Source organism: Micropterus dolomieu, linkage group LG21, assembly GCF_021292245.1.
Source record: "Micropterus dolomieu isolate WLL.071019.BEF.003 ecotype Adirondacks linkage group LG21, ASM2129224v1, whole genome shotgun sequence".
NCBI classification, from domain to species: Eukaryota; Metazoa; Chordata; class Actinopteri; order Centrarchiformes; family Centrarchidae; genus Micropterus; species Micropterus dolomieu.
Window position 1 is genome coordinate 35,717,775 of NC_060170.1, and position 8,313 is coordinate 35,726,087.

An 8,313-nucleotide genomic window follows, 5' to 3' on the forward strand; every position below is an offset into this window, starting at 1 on the left:
TGTGTGAACAGGTGACTGTGTGTGTGTGAACAGGTGACTGTGTGTGTGTGAACAGGTGACTGTGTGTGTGTGAACAGGTGACTGTGTGTGTGTGTGTGAACAGGTGACTGTGTGTGTGTGAACAGGTGACTGTGTGTGTGTGTGTGTGTGAACAGGTGACTGTGTGAACATGTGACTGTGTGTGTGTGAACAGGTGACTGTGTGTGTGTGTGAACAGGTGACTGTGTGTGTGTGTGAACAGGTGACTGTGTGAACAGGTGACTGTGTGTGTGTGAACAGGTGACTGTGTGAACAGGTGACTGTGTGTGTGTGTGTGTGAACGGGTGACAGTGTGTGAACATGTGACTGTGTGTGTGTGAACGGGTGACAGTGTTTGAACATGTGACTGTGTGTGTGTGAACGGGTGACAGTGTTTGAACATGTGACTGTGTGTGTGTGAACGGGTGACTGTGTGTGTGTGTGTGTGTGTGTGTGTGTGACAGTGTGTGAACATGTGACTGTGTGTGTGTGAACGGGTGACAGTGTTTGAACATGTGACTGTGTGTTAGTGTGTGAACAGGTGACTGTGTGTGTGTGTGTGTGTGAACGGGTGACAGTGTTTGAACATGTGACTGTGTGTGTGTGTGAACAGGTGACTGTGTGTGTGTGTGTGTGTGTGTGTGTGTGTGAACGGGTGACAGTGTGTGAACAGGTGACTGTGTGTGTGTGAACGGGTGACAGTGTGTGAACATGTGACTGTGTGTGTGTGAACGGGTGACAGTGTGTGAACATGTGACTGTGAGTGTGTGAACATGTGACTGTGAGTGTGTGAACATGTGACTGTGAGTGTGTGAACATGTGACAGTGTGTGAACATGTGACAGTGTGTGAACATGTGACAGTGTGTGAACATGTGACTGCGAGTGAACGGGTGACAGTGTGTGAACATGTGACTGTGTGTGTGTGAACGGGTGACAGTGTGTGAACATGTGACTGTGTGTGTGTGTGAACGGGTGACAGTGTGTGAACGGGTGACAGTGTGTGAACATGTGACTGTGTGTGTGTGAATGGGTGACTGTGTGTGTGTGTGTGTGTGTGTGTGAACATGTGACTGTGTGTGTGTGAACAGGTGACTGTGTGTGTGTGTGTGTGAACGGGTGACAGTGTTTGAACATGTGACTGTGTGTGTGTGTGAACAGGTGACTGTGTGTGTGTGTGTGTGTGAACGGGTGACAGTGTGTGAACATGTGACTGTGAGTGTGTGAACGGGTGACAGTGTTTGAACATGTGACTGTGTGTGTGAACGGGTGACTGTGTGTGTGTGTGTGTGTGTGTGTGAACATGTGACTGTGTGTGTGTGAACATGTGACTGTGTGTGTGTGAACATGTGACTGTGTGTGTGTGAACATGTGACTGTGTGTGTGTGTGTGTGTGTGTGAACGGGTGACAGTGTTTGAACATGTGACTGTGTGTGTGTGAACAGGTGACTGTGTGTGTGTGTGTGTGTGTGTGACAGTGTGTGAACATGTGACTGTGTGTGAACATGTGACTGTGTGTGTGTGAAAGGGTGACTGTGTGTGTGTGTGACAGTGTGTGAACATGTGACTGTGTGTGTGTGAACGGGTGACAGTGTGTGAACATGTGACTGTGTGTGTGTGAACGGGTGACAGTGTTTGAACATGTGACTGTGTGTGTGTGTGTGTGTGTGAACAGGTGACTGTGTGTGTGTGAACAGGTGACTGTGTGTGTGTGAACAGGTGACTGTGTGTGTGTGAACAGGTGACTGTGTGTGTGTGTGTGTGTGAACGGGTGACAGTGTGTGTGTGAACAGGTGACTGTGTGTGTGTGTGTGTGTGTGAACATGTGACTGAGTGTGTGAACATGTGACTGTGAGTGTGTGAACATGTGACTGTGAGTGTGTGAACGGGTGACAGTGTGTGAACATGTGACTGTGTGTGTGTGAACGGGTGACAGTGTTTGAACATGTGACTGTGTGTGTGTGAACGGGTGACAGTGTTTGAACATGTGACTGTGTGTGTGTGAACGGGTGACTGTGTGTGTGTGTGTGTGTGTGTGAACATGTGACTGTGTGTGTGTGTGTGTGTGTGTGAACATGTGACTGTGTGTGTGTGAACAGGTGACTGTGTGTGTGTGAACGGGTGACAGTGTGTGAACATGTGACTGTGTGTGTGTGAACAGGTGACTGTGTGTGTGTGAACGGGTGACTGTGTGTGTGTGTGAACATGTGACTGTGTGTGTGTGAACATGTGACTGTGTGTGTGTGTGTGAACGGGTGACAGTGTGTGAACATGTGACTCTTTGTGTGTGTGAACGGGTGACTCTTTGTGTGTGTGAACGGGTGACTCTTTGTGTGTGTGAACAAGTGACTCTGAGTTATTCACCTGTAACCTGTTACCTGCCTGTGTGTCTGCCTTCAGGCGGCTGCTGGGGGAAGCAGAAACTCTCCGCTTGGTCTCTCAGTTGCTGCTGTCCATCGACAAGATCTCTAACCTCAACTCAGAGTCCTGAACTCCTCCAGACCACCAGGTCTCTCTTAGACCTCCTCCAGACCACCAGGTCTCTCTTAGACCTCCTCCAGACCACCAGGTCTCTCTTAGACCTCCTCCAGACCCTTGTCTCTGACAGACAGGATGTGGTTGTCATGTAAATGACCCTGAAAGGACAAACTTTGAGGTCAGAGGTCACAGAAACACCTGCAGCTTGTTTTGAATCATGTTCGGTTGATTCGGCAGCTGTAAATTGTTTTATAATAAATTAATTTTAAATTCATTATTCTGGTGCACTTTGAGAGGCTAGATCTGTGAGGAAATTTGTTCTCTAGTAAACAGTTTGACCACAGTGTACAGATATAAATGGTGATAATGCAGCAAATAAGTCAGCAAATGTATTTAATGTTTTTTCCAGCAGCCAAAAATCAAAGAATAAAATAATTTCCCAACATTTTAGTGTTTTTGTTACTTTGAATGGACACCTGTTACATGTTTTATACTTCCTGTGAATATAACTAAATTAATCTTCTTTACATTCTGTTTATATGTTGTGTCAACACCTTAAGTTGAAAACCGGACGTTGTCTCACGTGTGTCCTCGCGCTGAGTTGATAAATGATATGGTAGCTCGTATCGTATCGTCCATCTCAGACTTCACAGCCTCTCTTCTGGCAGGACTCTCAAACTGCAACACTTGCCTTTTGTAAAGAGAGAAACTGACAGGATAAAGTCTCTAACCTGCCTGTCAGCTCGCTCTGTGACCTTTTATTTACTATACAGGCTGTAATATGTGTGCACTCAGATTTATCTGCAGCTAGCTTTACCGCGTTCTCACAAACAAGTGACAGAAACACTCAGCTACATGTTCAGATGATGTTCAGATGTTTGGCTAACTGAACCACACTGCGCTCCATCTGAAATGGGAAGTCGGAATTCCCGGTCAGATTTCAACTCCAGCGCAGAAGTCGTAGTGATTAATGTTTATGACACTTCCTGTTGTTACTAGTGTCTCATTAACAGTCTCACTTCCAACTTCTCACGTACGGACGCTTAGTTAAAACCCCACGGTGGCTTTTCAACGCCCTGGGTGCCCTTTAGCAGTGTTTTTCAACTGTCAGGGCTCCGCGGTTAAGTTGGCAAGAATAATTATACAACATCTGGTTCGACTTTCAAAATAAGAGCACTTGTTAACATTGTGAAAGGTCGCAGTTTGGTCAGTTAACCTACATAAGCTAAATAAAAGCACTCAATGTTGAATTTTTGTTTGACACAAATGAACACCGGTCTCCTGACTGAAAGTCCAGATTCTGACCCTCGGTCCAACCAAACCACCTTCTTACTCTGACTTTCCTGTTAAATATGAATGGCTGGTCCCATTACCTGAACTTCCTCCTCCTGTTTCAAGGGAGGATTGAGTGAAAAGCCAGAAGGCCGATTCATCTCTTTCTGTTCTTTGGGATGAGGTTTTGTCTGCTGAAGTGGGACTTGCTGGTGCTTAAGTGGGCGCCCTGTTTCGATGACTCTGTGGGTGAGACAATTTTTCAGGGAGTGGTGCAAAGTGGTTTTTGTGATGTGTTCAAAAATGCACATGAGAGTTGTGGACATCTGGGAATAAGGAAAACATAAGACCTTGTCCTGTGTTATTTCTTTTGGCCTCGGCTGAAACGTGATGTTGTGAGGTATGTTAAATCGTGCCACATATACTTAAAGGCAAACTGATCATGCCTGCTCCTCTGAGTCCCATCCCAGCCATTAGCCAACCGTTTCATCAGTCAATCATAGATTGTGTGGGGCCTTTGCCTCCGACCAAGTTGTGCATACATGTTAACTATAATGTGTTAAGCTACAGGTTATCCAGCTGCATTTCCCCTACGTTCTGTTTCAGTGAAGCAAGTAGTCAGAGCTTTAACTCAGTTTCTCTCTACTTTTAGGATCCCACATGTGATTCTAACTGGCCGGCGTTCTGTTTTTATGGAAGAAACTGTTTTTGTGGCGAGAGGTTTTGGTCCTGATGGACCGCAGCCTCCTGCCAGAGGGGAGAGTCTGAAACAGTTTGTCAGCTGCAATCTTTCCTGCTCGCCTCAGAGTCCTGGAGGCGTACAGGTCCTGAAGAGAAGGAAGATTGCAGCCAATCACCTTCTCTGCAGAGCAAATGATACGCTGCAGCCTGCCCTTGTCCCTGGCAGTGGCAGCAGCGAACCAGATGGTGATGGAGGAGGTGAGGATGGACTCAATGATGGCGGTGTAGAAGTGCACCATCATTGTCTTTGGCAGGCTGAACTTGTGCTTTGTTGCTGCATTTACCGAAAGGGTGTGTAATTAGAGTGTTGAGAGTATTTAAGTTATGTAAAATGTGTAGCAGCCCATTTATGATCGAATGTGAAGTCTTATTATAGATTGCCTAATGTGCATTTACCCTGTTAATTATAAAAGTACTACTTTGTGTGCACAGTAGCAAAGCAACAACCTACAAACAAGTACGTTTTTTTTTTTTGTGCTGTCAACGTTGACGCGTTAACCCATACGATTAATCAAAAAATATTAACGCATTAGTATTTTCTTAACGCAAATTAAAAATGTAATCAGCTTTTTGCGGCAGCTTCTTCCCTTTATTGCAGTGCGGCTTTCTTTGATGAGGGGCACGGCAAACGCGAGTAATTTCCGCCCGTTTCTGTGAATGGGGTGTAACACGATGACAGAGGAGACGTGTCCGCTCTGCTGAACGACAAGTTTGAAGTATCATCTCCGGGGCGAAGCACATTTTTGCTGATGTTAGCAAACATGCTAACGTTAGTTCTGAGACGGGTCAGCTAACCGTGCTCGTCACACGACACTGGCGGAGTGCAGCTGGGGCTTTGTCAACAAAACGACACCAACTAACCTCACTACTGCAATCGCTAAATGGATTGCCGCAGACTGCAGGCCCACCAACATAGTTCAGGACCGGGGGCTTCAAGACGTCTTTCAGACCCGTCATTACAAGCTACCATCGAGGGGAACTGTCGTTACGAGAATACATGAACTGTACAACACTGAAAAAGCTACAAAAATAAAGCAGTTAGCAGAAGGTCCGTTTATTGCACTTACTGGAGACCACTGGACTTCAGTAAGTAACCACAACTACCTCGGTTTAACAGCACACCTACTCGATGACAATTGGCAGCTGCACTCATTCACTTTAGGAGTGTTAAAAACAGAAGAAAGACATTTTGCCAAAGCATCAGCAAGCCAGTTTCTAAAAGTTGCAGATGAGTGGGAGATAACCAGCAAGGTCAACTACAGGAACAGACCGCGCTCGCAATATGATTGCCACTGCAAGAAGTCTACCATTCGAGCATTTGCCGTGTGTGGCGCACATAATACAAAGTGTGATCACCGTGGCTTTACGGGACAGCGGATTTTACAGCGTTTTAGAAAAGACACAGTCCCGCAAACACGGCAGAGCTCGAAGCTCAGCAGGCTCATCCCTTGTCCAGGATGTATCGACGCGCTCAACTCCTGAAATGATAAAGCGGATTCAACATAACAAAGATCCACTGAAAGCAACACTGGAACAGCAGAAGCACAACTTAATTCAATTCAATTTTATTTATATAGCGCCAAATCACATCAACAGTTATCTCACAGCACTTTTCATAAAAAAGCAGGTCTAGACCGAACTCTATGATGTTATTTACAGAAGCCCAACAGTTCCCACCAAGAGCAGCACTAGGAGACAGAGGCAAGGAAAAACTTCCTTTAAGAGGCAGAAACCTCGAGCAGAACCATGGCTCAGGGTGGGCGGCCATCTGCCTCGACCGGTTGGGGGTGAAGGAGAGAGAGAGAGAGGAGAGAGAGAGAGAGGAGAGAGAGAGAGAGGGGGGAGAGAGACAGCCTACACAATATCCACACACAGAGGTACAGACAGTGAAGGTGATGTTGCTATAGACTAAATGAAAAATGGTACAGATATTTATAGTAGTGTTAATGGTAACAGTCGTAATGTTAATGATTACAATAACAATAATAACATTAAAGCTGCAAGCAGCGTTGGGCGGGCCCTCGCACTGTGTGAGCCGGCCGAGTTGCATATTCTGGAGCTCTGCGCTCTCACTTCCTGTGTCCCCTATGTGGAGCTACATAGCACTTGCCGCTATGAACATAAATCGGTATTGGTGTGTAGATGTCTGCGGGGTGGTTATCAAGTTATCAAGCACGTAAAGTTTGTTTCAGATGTGAGCATGTACACTGAAGTTACAACAACTTCCTGTGTCATGGCGAAGACTTGATCTTTGACGCCACAACACGGACACGCCCATTGACGAAAACTCGCAAATAGCACAACTTTTCATCTTCAATGCCTTTAGAAGGCACAGCAGAAATTTGAGGTCGGTCGGACTAAATCCCTAGGAGGAGTTCGTTAAAGTACGGAGTGTGTAAATCATCCAAAAATGGCCGTAAAATTCAAAATGGCCGACTTCCTGTTGAGTTTAGGGTATGGGTTCTTGAGGCGTTTTTGTGCGTCATGATATGATACATGTATGTAGGTTGAACGTGAACAAGGGGCTAATTTTTTCCAATTTTCTGGGTGGCGCTAGCGAGTCATTTTGCCACGCCCATGCGCGAAACCCAAAATACGAAATTTTTCACCAGTTCTGACATGTTTGCAAAGTTTGGTGAGTTTTCAAGTATGCTCAGGTCCCCAAAATGGAGCTTACTTTGCAGAAAAAAAAAAAGAATAAAAAAATCTCTCTCTCTCTCTCATATATATATATATATATATATATATATATATATATATATAATCTTTACAAATTCAATAGGGACCTCGCACGGTCGTGCTTGGGCCCTGATTACGGATTATCCAGAGATACCCAGACAGTGAATACTCAGAGCTGCTTTTTGCTCACAAATGAAGGAACAAAAGTTCCTCGTTCTCTCATTTTTGCTCCACATATCTCAGTGAAATGTGGAGCAAACGTGGGAACTCCAGGGGAACTAAAAAGGGACAAACATCAGGCACGGCAGGGAAACGCCACCAAAACGTCCATGTTAGCTCAGTTTCCAGCGCGTTGAGCCCTCAGGGCCACCGTACATGACAGCAGTCACAGTGTCACTCAGAAACACAACATGCTTGGAAACTATCAGCTGATCGTTGACAATCAGTTCGGACTGATCATCTTTTCCAAAGCTGCATGGAAACAGTCAGTGTGACGTTTCAGCTGCTCTGCTTCAGCTTACCTGAGAAACTGAGAGACAGCCGACGGCTCTCAGAGGAGAAGTCATGAGAAAAAACATGGACGTGATAAACACAGCTGTAGCTTCCTTGGTGGGCGGGCTCTGCGGCAAGAAACAGGAAGTGGGCAGAGTGATTGACAGCTGGCTGGGTGTAGTTGTGTGATGTGATGGAGGAGGTGAAGGTGGAGCCCCTGGACACCTGAAAGCCCTGCTGCTGGGCCTCGGAGACCCCGTCCATGGAGGAGGACACAGAGATGTTGGGCTGAAGCAGCAGGTCTGTAAACACACAGATGATGAAAGGTCACATCAACAAAATGGCCCCTGAAGAAGGAAGTGATGTCACAGGTCTGACACGGGTAACAAACATGGAGCAGAGCGATGACAGACTGTAAAAGGAGGGACTGGATCCACCTGGTGGGACGTCCCCAAACACAGAGACAGACAGACAGACAGGTTCCTCCAGGTGTGTCCTGTCAGGTGAAGCTTCCAGAAACAAGCCCACCTCTCTACACTTTAGGACGTCACTGTCCTGGAGAACTTTACAGTTCAGTCCAATGGAAACCACTGAGACACTGAGACAGAGGAGAGGACACACTGGAGACATTACTG

At 46.2% G+C, this 8,313-nt stretch overlaps 1 long non-coding RNA gene across 1 annotated transcript; it reads left to right on the forward strand.

Moving 5' to 3' along the window:
- The first annotated feature begins 2,418 nt into the window (after positions 1–2,418).
- Positions 2,419–2,939, forward strand: LOC123960223. The gene is made up of 2 exons (XR_006822467.1): positions 2,419–2,525; positions 2,556–2,939. It is a non-coding gene; the product is annotated as an uncharacterized LOC123960223 (long non-coding RNA).
- Positions 2,940–8,313: the final 5,374 nt, after the last annotated feature.